Raw genomic sequence first — 19329 nt, 5'->3', positions numbered from 1 at the left:
CTGCCCGCAGATTCATCGGATATAAACCCAATCGTGAATCTGTGTTACCGCCTCGATACGACTTTTCGTGCCATGGATCCTCAACCCAACCGAGAAGCAGAGCTGGCCGCGGCTCTGGAGACGGCTTGGCAACACATGCCTGTGGGTACCTTCCAGAATCTCAATGATTTTCTCCCTGATCATCTCGCTGCAATCTATGCTGCTAAAGCTTTTCAGGCTTTTCACAAGTGGTCGCATCATTTTGACTGGACAGTGTATTTTTGGAGGGGTTGAATTTTCATTTAACACCCACTCAGTTTCCTGATCACAATGTGTATGTTGGGATTTGTTGGAATTATTAGACCTTCAGTCAGCATAGTGGACTTAGAATCCTGTTTCCTTTCTGGTACATTTGAAATGATAGTGCCTGCTGGTACATTTACAGCTCCCTCCCACGGTTTTTTATTGTCATGTACGAGCGTTTGTGTTATTCAGAGTTTACTGTGTTCCCATGAGTGTCTATACCCCGCCATCTCAGAACAAAGATCCATTGCAGTTATTCAATGTAATGTATGTTTACGGAAATTCAGCCTTCGGTTGCCGGCCGCTGTGGCCGAGCTGTTCTACGTGCTTAAGTCCGGAACCGCGATGCTGCTACGGTCGCAGGTTCGAATCCTGCATCGGGCATGGATGTGTGTGATGTCCTTAGGTTAGTTAGGTTTAAGTAGTTCCAAGTCTAAGGGACTGATGACCTCAGAAGTTAAGTCGCATAGTGCTCAGAGCCATTTGAACCATTTTTCTAACATCGAGTGAATTTCATCTTCGACGGCATCGTGGTTGTGTGGTTACGGTGTTGACCTGCGACCGTGGGAGATCCCTGTTCAAATCTCACTCGTGCCGGATTTCTTTTCTTTTTCTTTTCTTTTTTTTTCAAAATAGTGCTTAGAGCCATTTGAACCGTATGAATCACCCTTCGGTTAAGGAATCGTCTTAATAAGATAGTCCTTTGTATATGGCGTGTAAATCGAGAGTAAAGGACCGTCTAGTTCTCGCTATTAAGTGTTTGTTTCATGAAATATAATTAACTTTTCATCCTCCCCATCCCTCCATGTACACTTTCTCAGTCAACTGTGGAGTCACTGATGCAAAGAGCCCAGCTTGAGAACTAAATATCAGATATTTACTTAAACCCATCCTCTGTAACGTTGTGCTGCTTTCAGTTTTAGTTTCCGTTGTGGTTTTCTTTCAAAGAATTCATTGGGTCAAATATAAGTAAACGCTCATATCTATTCACGTTATACACACACAGTGGAACTGGGATATAATAAGGCGTCACGTATTATTAATAAGAGTCATAGTAGTTTCCCGGCAAGCAGCGGCATATCACAATGACTGGTATTCGAAAAATAAAAAATCAAATACACGAAAGAACAAGGAAGAGAAGCAGAACGGACTAAACATGATACGAACACGTTTTACACCACGACGAATGCCACCATGTTAGATACTGCGAGACTTCTGGTTAGCTGTTAAATTGAGTGGAGTATTTGATTTGTAATTTCTCTTGCTAGAGTCGCGCAATTCTGACGTACATAGTGATTCACAGTGTTGAACTGTGGTGTTTCACTGCAGCATTGATTGTTGCCTGGTGATACTTTCTTCTTGGGTGTGTTAGAGGGGATAAACTGGTATTCACCTAGAAGTGTGTCAGTGAAATTGAGAAAAATCACTTATTTAACGAGACTGTAAGCGTTAGTTTTTGTTTTGTAAACTACAGAGAAAAAAGTCATTTAGGAAGTTCAACTGAGATTTTGAAATTTGTTTTGAGATGCGTATGTCCATCCATTTGCAAGCAAATTGTCTCTTCAGTATAGGTATGACGGTTATTGCCAAAACAATAGGTTTTCGGATATATCGTTTTTTTTCAATGCCAGTTTAACTTGATTGTTACAACCGCTCGAAATAACTGGCTTCTGAAATAACCGATTATTGTTATTTTATTCGTGTTGTTCCTACAATAAACGTAGAAATCTTAGTTTTAAAGTACATAGAATCAAAATATTGGATTAAATAGGCAAATAAAAAAAATAGTCTGTCCCCGGTTCGTTGCTTTTCTGTAAAACTGGTAAGTGGTGGAATATTACAAAAATCACCAGTGTCCTGCTACTGATTCTAATTTTTTGAAACTCTGCACAAGAATCATGTTGTAATCGAGAATCATACCATTAGCGGAGCATTAGGAATACCCAGTGTTAAATGGTGAAAACTGACATTTAACAATATTTTTCGTGTTAATTTGTCCGTTTTAAATGTCTATAAGCAGTTAAAGGCATATTACGTAAACAAAGGCAGCAGATCTGCTACTTTCTATTTTTTACTGTACACTGTGAAAGAATTTTTGTGTTTTAAGTTTTCTCCGCCATGTGTTGTTGCTCGTTTCTGTCTTTGTTGTTAATGAAATAGCACGATCGCTCTTCCCATTTTCATAATAACTCAACATTTCAAAACAACGGAAACTTTAGAAATAAAAATTATTCGTTTTTCAAAAAAGAGGTTTATTTAAAATCAGAAAATTTTAGCGCTGCTGCTGTGGTTAATTCATATAGTGGTTCTTTCACCCGGTTATTAGTAAAAAATTAAAAAAAACACCTACTATAACTGAGACCAAACAAATATCGAAAAATAGTAGTTACTTTTCAGATATAAAACACCGGTATCGGTTTTAACCGGTCAGTTTGCCCGCCCCTAAAGTAGTATGAGGTACGTTTGAGGAGAAAGTGCGAAATGGGACGCCACTGAGGGTGGCGGAGAGATGTTTTGCCACAACGCGGTAGCTTTGTCGGGCAGCACAATACCGGTCGAGGACACCTTGACGTAAGTTTCAGACGGCGAGTTGACCATTATCCAAGGGACGGGCCGCTTCACGCCACATCCGGGGCACAAAGCGAGGGAACAATCGTGGCGTCGGCCCAGCTTGGGCAGATACGGGGTGAGGCAGATGACCGCACGCCCCCCCCCCCCCCCCCTGAGAACAATGCCAAGGGGAGGGACGTTCGCTGCCCTTTTCAAATCAGAATGCTGCGTCATTTTCAAACACAGAATGTGAAATTGGACGAGCAGAGTACAAGCATGAATAATCTAAGGCAGAGGATTGAAGCAAGAGGTCTTGACGTAGACGTGTACATTGCAGAGAGTAAGGACACTTTGGAGGAAATTCGAATGGAAAAGGCTAAAGTTAGGTCAGATTTGGTAATGGTAACTAATGGCGCGAATACTTGATCAGTTAGATTTCTAAGATGAAAGAACACGAATCCAGAACAGTAGAGGCCACTGAAAACTGGGTTAAGGAGAACGAACATTACAAGGTAATGCTGTACCAGCTGATAATACTCAAGTACAGGAATTGACTGGTGAAGTGAAGAAAGAACGGGCAGAGATTCTAAAGAACTTGTGTCAACAAGTGTTGTAGCATAAAGAGGTACATGATGAGGTAATACAACAGTGAGGCAGGGAAGTAGGAAAAGTTGCAGACAGGTCAGAATTGCCTACCACCACGGCTGAGCAACCTTCACTCCGCAGTGATGAGGACACCAGCCCCATCGTGGTGAGCAAAAGTGCGGAAGTTCTGTTCTTGTTGTGATTAAGGCAGAATCAGGATGAAATAATTCTGAGGAACAAAGAGCTGTGTCGAGAAGTAATGCGAATGACGAAATTAGCTCCGAAAGCTAACGTATGCGCGCTGAGTCAGATGAATTGCATGATTTGGAGGAAAGGTTGTGTAGAGTCCTTGGCACAGCCATGTATGATAAGCCGAACGAATTCATAACGAATTTGTATGAAGAAGAGAGCAGGTGATACTTCGTTTTAGTCCAAAAAAGCTCACTATTCCGTGATGCCATGAATGAACAGCATCTACACACACACACACACACACCTCAAAAAAAGTTATCCATCACCCCGGTTCCAAGAACTCCTGAAGACAGACGTTGACTGTGTAAATTGTATCACAGACACAGTCCCTTTGATTGTTCATATATGTCACTAAAACTCGCCCAAAGATGTAAACAACCATGCATGAGCAGCGCCTATTAGACAGACGGGGTCCGACAGCCGAACGGTTCCAGTCATACCACCAGGAAGGAGGTACACGGCTCGTGTTGCCTGTAGTTCAACCATGCCTAGACGGTCAATACCGTGGTTCGATCGCGTCCGCATTGTTACTTTGTGCCAGGAAGGGCTCTCAAGTAGAGAAGTGTCCAGGGTCTCGGAGTGAACCAAAGCAATGGTTCAGACATGGAGAAGGTACAGAGAGACAGGAACTGTCGATGATATGCCTCGCTCAGGTCGCCCAAGAGCTGCTACTGCCGTGGATGACCGCTACCTACGGATTATGGCTCGGAGGAACTCTGACAGCAACGCCACCATGTTGAACAATGCTTTTCGTGCAGCCACAGGATGTCGTGTTACGACTCAAACTGTGCGCAATAGGGTGCATGATGCGCAACTTCACTCCCGACATCTATGGCTAGGTCCATCTTTGCAACCACGACACCATGCAGCACGGTACAGATAGATGCAACAACATGCCGAATGGACCGCTCTTCGCCGATGAGTGCCGCATGTGCCTTCAACCAGACAATCACGACATTAGAGCGTCGTTCCAGGCAGTAAGACGTCTTAATTTTGCTCCTACTTGTCAGAAACTTGCAGCCCAATAAAAAAGCAGTAGATTGAAACGATAAGTAAGGGTGTTAATCGTGAAATTGTCACGAAACAAAATAACCCAAAGTGTATAAAATTGTGTCTGTAATAAATTTTCTTCATACCAGGAGCCACAGCCACAGAGCTATTAAGACAATTCTAATTTTCACTTTGGCTGTATTAAGATCACATTTATTTCTCGAAATCAGCTAATATGGGTAATCTGCTATTTTCACGTGCTTACTCATATCATGGTATTTTTATTATCACTTCGTGGATGACAGACATTCATCTCGTGGATCCACACAGAGTGACTGTAAATTTAGAGGATATGAGTAAGCGTTTGGAAATGGCACATCACCGAAGTCAGCTGATGGTGGCAAAGTAATGTGTTCCTAATACAGCCAAGACAACAAATTTCACTGTCTTTCAATTGCGTCTACATACCGGCGAAGTATCCTGCAGCTAGGATGCAGAGCCGTTGACTAATGTAAGTTGCCCTTACATGAGGTTCATTCAAATGAAACCTGGTCAATGCGTTTACCTTTGCCTTACACGTAAGGTAGCACCACGTAACTGCGGGTATGGTGGCGCCTTATATTAGTAGAGAGACTGACGCGCACCGTTTGATGTTGCATAGCGCCAGTGTGGTTTCACGCCGTGGTCACACACGCTATCGTCCACTACCGAACATGCATGTGAGTAAGCAGGAACAACGAGGAGTGATTGGATTTTTGGCGGCGGAGGGAGCTGGAGGCCGTGAAATGTACTGACGGAAGAAGGCTGTGTACGGTGAGTACAGTCTGAGTCGTTCAAGTGTTGTGGAATGGTGCAAACGATGCCTTGAGGGGCGCGAGTCACGAGAAGACGATGCTCGTCGTGGACGGGCGGTGGGAACCGCTGGAACATCCACCGCACAGTCCTGAACTTTCACCGTGTAACTTTCAAGTGTTTGGACCTCTAAAACAAGCTATTCGCGGACATCGATTCGCAACGGACGACGAAGTGTGTGACTGGTTCCAGGCCTGGATCCGACAGCAGCATACTAGCTTCTTCAAGGATGGAATTAACCAGCTAGTGTCGCAATCGGATAAATGTGCCAACAGTTCTGGCGACTATTTTTGAGTAAGTGTACTGTATTTAACTACATTTTTGAGTAAATAAAATCGTTACCGTTACTTTACACTAGTGACCGTGTTTCATTTCAAGCCCCTTTTAAATAATTTACAGGTGCCGTATATATAGCATTAGAATTTCTTGTAACGAATGAAAAGTGCTCAGAATGCAATAAAAACAAAAACTGAAGAATATAAATTTTTTATTCGACAGTTAAACTCAATCTTTTGCTATAATGACATCACAAACAAAACCAAAAAGGTTATATACAAAACAACAATAGAAAGCATATGAAATGTATGGGTCTGGGTTACGGAAAGTAAAGAGGAGAAGTGCTAGAGCACTTGCCCGTGAAAGAAGAAGGTCGAATGTTCTAATCCCGGTTCAGCACAGAATCTCAAGGGCGAAAGGGTCAGCAGCTGTCAACGGAAATGCGTTACTGAAGACAAAGTGCTGGAGTTCTAAGACTAGACCGTATTAGAAAAGAAGAAATCAAAACAATATTGACCATAGATAACCAACGGAAGTACGGAGGCGTGTACCACAGGGAGACGACGTTTTTCGCCTAGAAGATGGGTGATCGATGTCACGGAACATATGGATTCCAGAGACTGCAAAGACCATAAACTGCATTCTACCGATGCTCTCCTATTGCGATGTGATCCAAACTGACACGAGCAGTGACACCACTAGGTGCCTAGAACTAACCATTAATATTAGCGTGCATTACATCTGCATCATCTGGCTGTATGGCGTTGTCATAGGTTTATAACCCCAGTTACGTTGGTTGCGGCCAGATAACCTACATGGCTACCACAAGCTATGTTTACTGCATCGACACCTGAGTGCAAAAGCACCCAAAGAGTTCGCATCAGAGATCAAGTACCTGGCGTCTCATCATAACCATAACACAAACTCTCATTTACCTGGTACTCTAGCTTTGGTCGCATACTAAATATAAACATTGGCAAACTACCTTTATGTTGCTGTCATCCGCCTGCGTACGAAGGTACCCTGCACTTTGAGCACGATTAAATGCCTTGTAACAGAACGTTGAAAACTTGCTCCTGTTATCCTCCTCCAAAAATATACATACAGGGGTTGAAAAATAAATTGGGAACCACGAGAGAAATGCATGCTCGAACATAAATGCAAATGCTAGCCAAGCGTGCTGGTGGCGCTGTTGCATTTGCCTTAGAACGTCACCTGTGAAATATCTTTAGAATGTCGCTAGGGTCAGTAGTTATCAGAACAGCATTCTGCGTAATTGTGAGTATATTATGCTGGAGCTAAGTGAATTCGGACGGTATGGTGTGTGCTTTCATAGTCAAGGTGGCCAAAGTGTTTGGCATTCCAAGATTTAGCATATCGAAAGTTTATACCGCATACAGGGAAAGCGAAAAACCTCTGAGTCACAGCGCTTTCGAAAGTGTGTGTAGAGTGAGCGTGATGAAAGGTCACTGAATTGCGACGAAAAATAAGACGACAGCTTAAAAAGTCACTGCAGATCACCTGGTTAGATGGGTCAGAAGATATGATGATCCAGCTCTTGCGAGACTTCGTAAATTAGTAAACAAATCATGGCGACTGGAAAGCGAGAAACGGCATTAGCTGTAAACAGTCCGAAAATATATGTATAGGATTTCTTGCGACCTTTTATGACTGTACCTTAAATGCATTCATATTTCGCGTGGCTTGTTGGAACGTTTTATGTCGTACTTACTGTAAAAAACCTCTTTTAAAAATATTCAGGAAAATTAGGAGATTTAAATGTCCTCTGAATATAAAGAAATGGTGATCCCGTTCTATTCCCCGGATCTGGAGCAGTATGAAAAGACATTTCTCTGCGTTAAGAGAGAAACTCGTGCGGCAGAGAGCGGGTTTGAAGAGGGAAATGAGCAGACTTGTGCAGAACCGCATTAGCCTACCTCGAGCAGCGTAGGGACGAGGGTCCTATTAGGAAGGCAAGTTGTCGACTCGTTTAATGGAGGGCAAAGCTGCGGGTGGGCGCGAATCGAGTTTTGATTGTGTTAAAGTGGATCTCCGGCGGCCCCCTTCAGCGCTGCGGAGTGTTTGCTTTCTTGCCCCCAGTGGGATCTCGTTTCAGTCCGCTCTGCGGACTCAGAGGGTTAAAAACCGTGAAGAGGGTTGCAGGGCGTCGCGCTCTCCATTACGACAATACGGCAGCGATATTGTCCGCGACGCAGAGGACAATGGGTGCGCCGAGGGGTTGGCAGGCCTGGAGTAGGAGTGCTGCCCTACGGGGCGTCCGGCCATTGTTTCGCCACGGCACCCCCTCCCCACCTATCTGCCCCCTCCCTTCCTCCCCCACCCCCCAACCACCATTCACACACCAGAGCAGCTTCCAGTCCGCAAGCCCAGCGTCTCTATCACTCCAACCTCAAGGAGCAGTGTTACCAACAACAACCACACAAAATCGATGGCTGCTCTGTTGGGCAGCAGTCGAGCGTTGTAACTGAGGGATTTGAAAGGAGACAGAAGTGTTACCCTGTGCATATTTCTCTTGCCTTATCATACGCTTTAGTTATAAACTGCTTATGAAAAAGACAATTTGCATACAAACACAGCGCTCAAAAGGAAAACGTAACGCGTTTTCATCATGGTATTGATAAGAGGTTTGAATGATGAAATGTCATGTGGCTTGCCCCCGTCTCCCGTCAAGTAGATCAGTCGGCTGGCGCAAGTCATTTTAGTTGACACCACTTCGGCGACGACTTGCGCGTCGATGGGCTGACATGATGATGAAGACAGTACACACCAAGTCTCTGAGCAGAGAAAATCTCCGAACCTGCTGGGAATCGAACCTGGGCCCCTTTGTTCGGCATTCCTCCACGCATCGAGGCAAACTAGGGATTTGCGATGTTGGTATATCATCGATGGTGATTTCTATTACATCACTGACTTCTGAAATAAAGATGGACGATAATAATACACTCATCGGTGCATTGGCGTAAAAACCAACACAAAAATGTCTATTTACTAATCAGTAGCTACTGCAATAATTAACATTATATGTCATACATAATTTTCATGGAACTTTTTCCTTCTGTCTTCTGACTTGTTCACAGACAGCATATCTTGCTTCTGAGAATAGTCTTTCAGAAGCTGAAGATGTGTCTATACAGCTTCCGTGAAACCATTTGTAACACTAGATAGGTAGTACCAATGATCCGATTTCATACTTCTAATGCATATCGTTAAAGATCTGCAAGCCAGCCTTTCAGATGACAATTGAACTGTGGTGGCTGATTCGTTTGCCTTCCAGTTTGCGAATTATACGTTTCTTATGCTATTTTATTATGTTCATTCAGTGTGTGAAGTTTGGTTTCTCTGATTTGCTGTAGTGAGTCAACTTGTTGCCCTTCCTCACTGACAAACGTTTCAACAGCTGCAAGCAAATGCCTGATGCTTTTGATTGGCTTACAAGGAAATATGCTAAGGCATATTGGAAGAGTACGGTTTTGAACCTAGGATCGAGCAATATTGATAAGGCAAATATCTTAACATGTGTAGTTGGTAGTCAGCGCTTTCTGCTTCCTGTTATGGACATATTCTTCAGAGTCTCTCAATAACCTGTACTGGTCGCGTACCAAATACTTAGCTATTTAACATATTAGTAAATGGGATTACTTTACCGCTTTGCAAAGTAGGTACTTTCCTGCGGAAGTTTCAAAAGTAGCCACTTTTATTGGCCGCAGAAGGTCACAATATCTTCGAAAATTAGCGTGGGTTGTGCAGTAGCATGGTGCTTAATGATGTTATGAAGCAACTGACGCAGCTGCAAAAAATTTTCAGTCACATAGAACGCTGAATTCCATTTAGTAGATACTTCTTGAGTTAGTTTGAGGCTGGATTCTTTTTTATACCTCATTCCTTGCTACTACACCTTGTTGAACAACATTAAAAACCTTTGCAGCGAGTAATAAATTCAGATGGTTTCTCAGTGTATTGAATATATTTATTTCTTTATTTGCTGTCTGACTGAGAACATTGACACAACACGACACGCGTCTTTCTTTTACAGATGCTATTCCTACTCCTCATCTACTGCACTGATACTGTTAAGAGGCCGGAACTGAATCGTTAAAGTTTAAATTACCAACATCGACGTTTTGTAAATATCATCGAACATCCCTAGCCCTGATGTCGGCTCATAAAATGTGTGTAGCTCGTGTAGTGTGTGCCGTCATTTACTAGCCGCTCTTGACCCTGTCTCAGTGGTCTGTGCCACCAACAACCAGCCCTCTTAACTGTTGGTTGCTTTGTCGGCGAGCAATCGACCAATGTAACAGAGAAATTTGCGCGGACATTAATATGTTTCATTCTTTGTTCTCGAGGACATAATTCATGTCTTTTGCCATAGCATAGTTTTCATTTAAAGCTTGTGAATGACAAAATCTTTTTGTATTGAATTCACCTTATGCACTGTAAACAGCATGGAAACCAAACAAAATTGATTTGGTGCTGCTGCTAACTGGCTCGTCATAGCGGTGTTTTTTGCAGCGAATAGTGTTGAGAAATGAATGAACAGTGGAGAATAAGGTGTTTATATTATGAAATAATGTTGAGTCGTGACTAGTATCAAAGAATGAACGAATATTGTTACCATTATCTTTCTGCATTACGAAATTACATCTCTGGAAGATTATGTGGACAAAAGTGTACTGTACCCTAAGGACAGATCAGACTAGCTTGCTCTGTCTTTAAGAACGTGTTCCTTGTTTTTGGGAGGATGGTGACTCGTATCCCGATCTGCCTGTCCCGATATTTTCAAATACCGGTATGGTTCATACAACAAGTACATGTATCACGTTTTTCAACCTAGACTTCCATGTTTGTGTATAAGAGATTCGTTTTTCGTTTTTAAACTGTATAGATGATGTGAACCAGAAAGACAATGCTACGATCTGAAAAAAAAATCAACAACTAAAACTACAGTTTTGGTTCTCTATGGATACTATCCAGTCCTATCAAATTATTATTGAGGATAAGGCACTGGAACAAGCCTGCTATTTTAAATAATCACGGTGCAATATCAACGCAAATATCGATAATGAGGGAGAGAATAAATTCAATAAAATTCATCCCATATGTGGAGCTATAAATAAAACTTATAGAATGAGATCAGGAGAGACAAAATCAGAATTTTACAGCACGATGACTGTGCTTTTCTTATTCTATGGCAGTGCATCATGGAAGGAAATGAGAAAAATAAAAACATCATACAGTCGTATGAAATTTTGGAGCTTACAAGGAATGAGTATGTGTAAGAATTATTACAGGTGGACTTCCTGGCAGATTAAAACCGTGTGCCGGACTGACACTCGAACTAGGGACGTTTGCCTTTCGCGGGTAAGTGCTCTACCAACTGAGCTACCCAAGCACGACTCACGCTCCGACTTCACAGCTTTACTTCTGCCAGTACCTCGCCTCCTACTTTCCAAATTTTACAGAAGCTCTCCTGCGAACCTTGCAGAACTAGCACTCCTGAAAGAAAGGATATTGCGGAGACATGGCTTAGCCACAGCCTGGGGCATGTTTCCAGAATGAGATTTTCACTCTGCAGCGGAGTGGGTATTATTAGAGGTTTTTTAACTTAAATGACAAAGCGCAACAGGTAGAAATGGGGGTAACACCGTAAACGTACTGAAAAAGATGGAATTCCAGCAACTGTGAGTAAGTATAAGTCCTAAGGAAAAAGAGAAGTTGGAAGACCGAGAAAAAGATGGTGTTAAATATATGAAGTCAGAACAGCAATACTACCTAAACCTTGAAGTGAAGAAGAAGTAGTAGTAGTAGTAGAAGAAGAATACTTAGACACGCCTATTATCCTTGTAAACGTGATCCACAGACGAAATTATTATTGGTGTGCGTTACGACTCTCACCACTACGTTGAGCACCATTTGAACGTAGTTCGTTCGTACAAATGTGTTCTTGGATGAAACCACATCGCTTAAAATAAAGAGATTGTTGTTGTGTACCCCAGAAGGAAAGGTATAGGAATTGGCGTACTTATATTGTAGCCAATTTTCATTATAACATTCATAGTGTGTACTTGGTGCGACGTGGGGCAAACGCTGAAGGATACTTCAACTCAGAAAAGGCAAGGCAATAATTACCAATCAAACACAAACTCTGGCGTCTAATTTCCAACAGATTTTATTTAACAATTGCATGACAACAGAAAACTGCTGTTACCCCAGAATGATATTCATAATTTCCATAGAATCTGAAACATTACTAAACAGACAAAATGTCTATATGAGCGTCAAAGCACACCCCGAACAATAAATAATTTTAAGACCCTCTTTACATAAATCTTAAGAACTATACAAACAATAAATGGTTTACTGAGAGAAACTGCTACAAAAGCAGGACATAATTTAAGATATAACAGCAGAAAGAACTCACAATTTCTCTTTCTGAAAGGTCCCGAGTTCGAGTCTCGGTCCGGCACACAGTTTTAATCTGCCAGGAGGTTACATATCTGCGCACACTCTGCTGCAGAATGACAATCTCGTTCTGGAAACATCCCCTAGGCTATGGCTAAGCCATGTCTCCGCTATATACTTTCTTTCAGGAGTGCTAGTCCTGCAAGGTTCGCAGAAGAGCTTCTGTAAAGATTGGAAGGTAGGAGACGAGGTACTGCTGGAAGTGAAGCTGTGAGGACGGGTCGTGAGTCCTGCTTGGGTAGCTCAGTTGGTTGAGCACTTGCCTGCGAAAGGTAAAGGTCCCGATTTCGAGTCGTTCGAGTCTCGGTCCGGCACATAGTTTTAATCTGCCAGGAAGTTTCATTAGAAAAATTTCAAAACAGAAAAACGGCCACGAGGGACCCACAAGCCATTCACATTCAGAATTAATCACTTTAAATTTCTGCAATACTTTGCCCTTAATAATATGTGCAGAAAGGCTTATTACCGCCACAGCATGAGGTGATAATATACTCAAATATATGTGAAATTGATTATAGTGCTATATCACGGAATCGTAACTTATAACATAACCCCAGAGCCGATTAATTATACATGTTCCATAAACACACACTCAACAATTACAATACGACAGTACTGTAGCTTAGACAGCTGAAAAGCGACCACAGAGGAAAACCGCGGCCACGCGATACAGAGCCGATCACGGAGATCTTAAATGAATACAGAGAAGCGACTGGTGCCAACGGTGCCACGTATCAGCTGGACTGAAAGTAATATTTAAATTTTATTACGCTTTCCAAATCTATCACTGCACAATATTTATGGTTAAATAATACAAAAGAACACTCTAATAGATATGAGACTGAAATTTAAATTTGTTAACGCAGGAGTAAAGTAACTGTAACACAGGTAAATTTCTGGGTTGCTTTGCTTCAGTGCATTAAATTCATGCGGCTTTGAAATGTACATGCAGCACAAAGTTGATAATTTTGTCATCATCCGTCAAGATTATCGTATGTCAACAGGGTGCGATGCTGCGAAAATGTTTCACAGGGTAGAAACGCACAGAACCTATCTAAAGTTCAGAACGGAACTACTGAATCGTCTGCTTTGAGTGTAGAATCGAAGTTTCTTACAGCTCTTAAATTAAGCCATTTTTTCTACAATCTAGAAAATAGGTGCCTTTGATCTGTCGCCTTTAGATTACCTAATTTCTTGTTTTAATTCTGTTAATTCAACTCTTTGTTATAAAATATCATTTCATAATGCGACTTTAATTCCTATTTAACTAAATTGTGATCACCTTAGATATACATTTATGGTAACATTATTTGCTTCTGAGAGATAATTCTTCTATTTTCTTACGAGATACAGGCCGAGGAGTCATACTCTTTTCCAACTAGCAAACTACATAAGATATCTCTCTCCCACTTGGAAGTTGTACTCGAAATTCATCACATACAATTCATCCTTCGTCTCCTGCTTGGTATCCCCACCAAGCACTGTTCATTCTTCTAGCCCTTGATTGTTTCTGTATCGGCTCCATCGTACTGAGCAACAGTGAAGCAAAACTTCAAATTTCTCCGATGCACCTTCATCAGCGCAGAAACGTTATATTCTTGTAGTGAGGGAAGGTGCTGACGGAAGCTGCGCTGTTATTGTGAAAAGTACATTGTACTTACGACAGCTTATTACTTCTGTTACTTGAGCTTTATGTTTCTTAGTCTAGTCTAGACTCCATGTTTGGCCCAAAATTTCACTTGGATTAAAGTGTCAGTTATTAAGTAAAAATTCCTTTTTTATACTTCGGTAATCATTCTGCCTTCTCTCATCGCCCATTTCTTCCCCTATTCATAACTCTTTCAATTGAATTCAACAGGACATCATCTATCTGCACACACATGGCAATACCATTTGAGCAAAATTTGAAATAAAATGGCCATCTGTGGTACGATCATATGCTTCACGTAATATTTTGTCTTGATCGCGAAGTTTTAATAACAAGATTTCCGATTTCGGCTATGCAATAGCCATCTGCAGAATTTCTCATTATGTTGCATTGTAACAAAACACGTAATCGTATCACTAGTGTTATTTTTAAATGTAAATGACATTCCTGTACAGTATAATGAGAGATCCTGAAGATGTCTACTACATAGCCGAAACCGGTAATCTTGCTCAAAAAAACTTTGATATCAAGACAGTTAAATAAAAAATTATGAAACGATACTTCATCGTCAGATCGAAGTATGATTTGTTAAATGATTTTCTTCGGAAGCACCCTTGTCTTCTTTCAAGCATCGTAGTGTAACCTCTGTTAAGCTCTACACTCTATTAGAAAGTTCTGACGTCACAGCTTGTTTAATGTGTGAGGAACGTATTGCACAGCATCTTTCCTCTTGCTTCCAGAATGCACCTTTTATTAGCCAGAGGACTGGTGATACCGTTGATGGCCTGCTGTTCGCTTCTGGAGACCGCTTTGCGCTCACACCTCCTGGGATTTCTTATGGGCTGTTACCTGTTTTGTTAGCGCCACTTGGGATGCTGATACGCTCGGCAGAAGCGTAAAATTGGCGAATGAGCAGAGAACGGCTCCTCCATTACTAGAAAGTTTAGTGTCTCCATCGACGGGGTAGTACTTCCCTACGTGGACGAAGGACCTGCTATAAATAGATCTTAATCTCCTCTGGAATCGTTCGATTCATGGAAGGAATTATTTATTTATTAGGTCACTCAAAATTTGTTGAAACCTGTCGGGGTAATAATTTGCTGTTTTCCGTACGTGCCGAATCTGTTCACTTTGATATTCTTGTCATAGCTTTTTTTAAAAGTGACCCTGCAAAGTAGGGCGTAATAAAGTGTAATTAATTATTTTTTGATGTCCGAGGTTGTCTTGGCGTGATGTACAGAGCATATTCTTTCGGATGGTCGATAGTTGTGTCAGTTTTCTATCCATCTAACCATACATAGTCCATAGGCCGTTGCAAGTGTCGTACTCTTTCTTTTCGTATGCACACGCCTCTAAAGCAAGATAGTTCTTGGAAAAGATAAAGTTTATAGTTGATCTCAAATTTTGGGTACTTTCAAGTGAGAATAGCATCGAAATTGTCTCTTATTTATGGAACAGGTTTGTTGCAAATCTCGCAACGTGTCTTGAAATGCTTTTGCCTTTCTTCCTTCCATCCGATCAGGCGAGGAAGCCAAGCACAGAATTACTGTTGATATACAAGATTCTTGTGCAATTTCTGCCGCGCAGCACAAACTAGTAAGTCGACCGCATAGGAAGATGGAGACCATGAAACAATTCGTCTTGAATGTGGATTTTTCGTCATTCCATTGCCAATATCTCTTCGGTCTGATGTGGCGTATAATCAGGACATTAATCGATCAGCACCTATCATTTATCATGCTTTATTTCAGAGATGCCTCTTTCAGAAGTATCCATAGTGTACGCCTTTTCGTTTTTCTCGTCCGAATTTGTGCCGTTTTTTAATTTGTGTCTTTATACCGTACCTACTTAAATCGCTCTCTAGGAGTTTTCTTAAGACGAAAAATTGAACGTAGAATCTCTTTAGACTGTCTTCCATCATTTTGCCTTTGTATATGCCCTGGCCATCACCATTTCAGTTTCGTAACATTTACTGTCAAATTCTCAACCCCTGACCTTCCTCTGGTAAATTTCTTTACTTTTCTCCCCTTTCCTTTTATGCATTATTCCACTGCTTGTTGTTCAACCCATAATTTCTTAATAGCGTTTAACATCCGCGTTTAACTTCTGCAACTCGTCACTGGCAGGATATACTGGTTTTGGGTTTAGTTTTAAGATACATTGGGAACTTACTTCTGACTACAACGTTCACGATCCAAACAAACTCCAAGCCGGTTTTACATTTTTAACTAGCTGTTTCTTTAGGTATACATCCGCTTTTCATTTAGTCTTCGTTTACAAGTTAGTCAATTGTATCCACAGCCACATCACTAAGCTCTACTGTCCTCCTATCATCATACTGAATGTGCATTCCCGAATGAATTTTCACTGTGCAAAGTAGTCCACGCTGCTTTGAAGTTTGGAAGGTAGAAAAACAGGAAATGGCGAAGTACACCTGAAAGGATAGGTTGTAAGAAGTGCTTGGGACCGAGCGAGGTGGCGCAGTGGTTAGCACACTGGACTCGCATTCGGGAGGACGACGGTTCAATCCCGCGTCCGGCCATCCTGATTTTGGTTTTCCGTGATTTCCCTAAATCGCTCCAGGCAAATGCTGGGATGGTTCGTCTGAAAGGGCACGGCCGACTTCCTTCCCTATCCTTCCCTAATCCGATGAGACCGATGACCTCGCTGTTTGGTCTCTTCCCCCACAAAACCAACCAACCAACCAACCAAGTGCTTGGAAATTGAAAACCATGATGAGTTCTCATTCAAACCAGCAATACACTCACACGATGGAACGAGAAAGTTGAGAAAATCATGCAGACTTACAAATAAAATTGATTTAACATCAAAAGTAATTTCAGTCTACTAATGAGAGTGCAACAGAGACTAAATATTGTTTAGTGAAACTTGGCATTTTTTTAAAAATGAAAGCTTAACTAACAAAAAATCGGATAGTTTTTTTTTAATCTACAACAAATTTTAACAGCTCATTCTCATCATTAATGTAATATCAGACCTCACCTTCTCGTAATACATACGAAACTCTTATTTTTGGAAAAACCGTATATTCAGTAGCAAATGTGGCAGTCCTGCTGCTTAATTTATCTGACATAGAAAACGCTCCACTGAACTGTTTGAGACACCGAATCCAAGATCGGAGAAGCCAGCTTAAGGAAATACGGAAGTAAACTTGTCTGCCGCTTTGAGTAGCATTACTGTTCTCCAGCTTATTTACAAGTAACATGCGTACAAGTTTACATGTATTGTGCTATTTATTTATGTGTACCTTCTTTATTTCCTGCAAAGAAACAAGGAGGACGACCCTGATTGCTAGAAAGTCATGATGCAGGTTTTTTTTTACTTTACTTGCCCATAAGGTGGCACTGTTGTATCGTTTTTACGTTGCCCCGAAACCGAACATGCTATGAGTCAATGACAGACCCACTCATCACTCAGTGGTGTTCAGAGACGTACAGTACAATACGATGGAGCAGTACCGTTATAGTATTTCCTAGTCACTGGTTTGGAAGGGGTGGTCTTGCTCCATGGCCTGCGAGATCACCTGACTCGAATCACTTTGTGGATATCTAACACAGACGGAATTAGTTGCCAGAATTTTAGCTGACAGTGATGTGATTCGAAACACACCACGGATTGTTGGATGTAAGGTACGCCAGTTATTCAAGTTCCCAAACATGTTTCAGCACCTCTGTGGAATCGTCAACCCATTGATGATGGCACAGAGGTGGTGAAACATGTTTGTTAATTTGCAAAAAACTGTGATTTGCATAACTGGTGGACCTTTCATCCAACAATTTTAACTGAAAACACGAAAAACACAAGGAGCTGCAAATCCAAATGATACAAACACCAAGGATATTTGTCAGGGTTATGTTCGTCGATGTCGTGCTTGCATTGAGGATGATCGCCGTATGTTCCAGCACATTTGCTAGGATACGATACAATTATGGTATTTGCTGTTAGCTGTAACTAATGTAAATAACTGATATAAATAAAAACGGAAGCAACTTAAGCTGGCTACTCCGACATCCGGTTCCCTACCTAAAGTTGTTCAGCGGAGCATGCTCTGTGCCCTGTTCAGATTTTGCACGTTCTTACGGAGAGACCCTGCGTATCAATGTAGCACATAGAAAATGTTCAGAAAGTAAAACTTCAGATGAATTAAACTGTTACATATACATGGTCATATGAATATTAAATTTAGACTTGTATTTTTATTATTTCTTTTCCTTTAATATAATAAATTCGTGTATATATGTGAATAATACGAAGGATGTGCAGGTAATGGTAGAGTTGTACAAAAAAACGTCTGTACAGTGCGGTACTTCATAGTATTTCACCACAAAAACTATAAGCAAGAAAAAAAAAAACCTGGTAGGTACAGCATTTACCCTTGAAAGACAGGGATCTTACGTTCTAATCATTGCCTGGCACACAATTTTAATATTTGACTTAGTGTTATTTCCGTCTTACTGTAGCGAATCTTCAGGCTTGTTGTCATGCTTCTCTGTTCAGTTTCTCCTTCTTGGCTTACTTTCTTTTGGATACGAGGCAAGCTCTGACAAAATCTGTTTATGAACGTCCTTCTCCGCCCAAGATGAACTATCTAAAGACCTGTTCCAAGATTTCAGAAAAAACACTGAAGAGCCATGGAAACTGGTACACCTGCCCAATATCGTGTAGGTCCCTCGCGAACACGCAGAAGTGCCGCAACACGACGTAGCATAGACACAACAAACGTATGAAGGAGTGCTAGAGGGAATTTACACCCTGAATCCTGCAGGGCTGTCCACAAATTCGTGCGAATATTAGGGGGGGGGGGGGGGTGGAGATCTCTTCTGAACAGCACGTTGCAAGGCATCCCCGATATTCTCAATAACGTTCATGACTGGGGAGTTTGGTGGCCCTCGAAAGTGTTTAAACTCAGAAGAGTGTCCATGGAGCCACTCTTTAGCAACTCTGGACGTGTGAAGTATCAATTGTCCTTCTGGAATTGCCTAAGTCCGTCGGAATGCACAATGGACATGAATGGATGCAGGAGATCAGACAGGATGTGTCACCTGTCAGAGTCGTATCTAGGCATATCAGGGATCCCACATCACTCCAACTGCACACGCCCTGCACTATTACAGAGGCTCCACGAGTTTGAACAGTCTCCTGTTGACATGCAGGGTCCATGGATTCATGAAGTTGTGTCCATACCTGTACACGTCCATCCGCTCGATACAATTTGAAACGAGAGTCGTCTGAGTCTGACCAGGCAAATGTTTCCAGCCATCAACAGTCCACTGTCCGTGTTGACGGACCCAGGGGAGGCGTAAAGCGTTGTGTCGTGCAGTCGTCAAGGGGACACGAGTGGACCTTCGTCTTCGAAAGCCCATATCGATGATGTTTCTTTGAATGTTTCC

This window comes from Schistocerca serialis, chromosome 5, assembly GCF_023864345.2.
Source record: "Schistocerca serialis cubense isolate TAMUIC-IGC-003099 chromosome 5, iqSchSeri2.2, whole genome shotgun sequence".
Classification (NCBI taxonomy): Eukaryota; Metazoa; Arthropoda; class Insecta; order Orthoptera; family Acrididae; genus Schistocerca; species Schistocerca serialis.
This window is presented reverse-complemented; position numbering follows the sequence as displayed.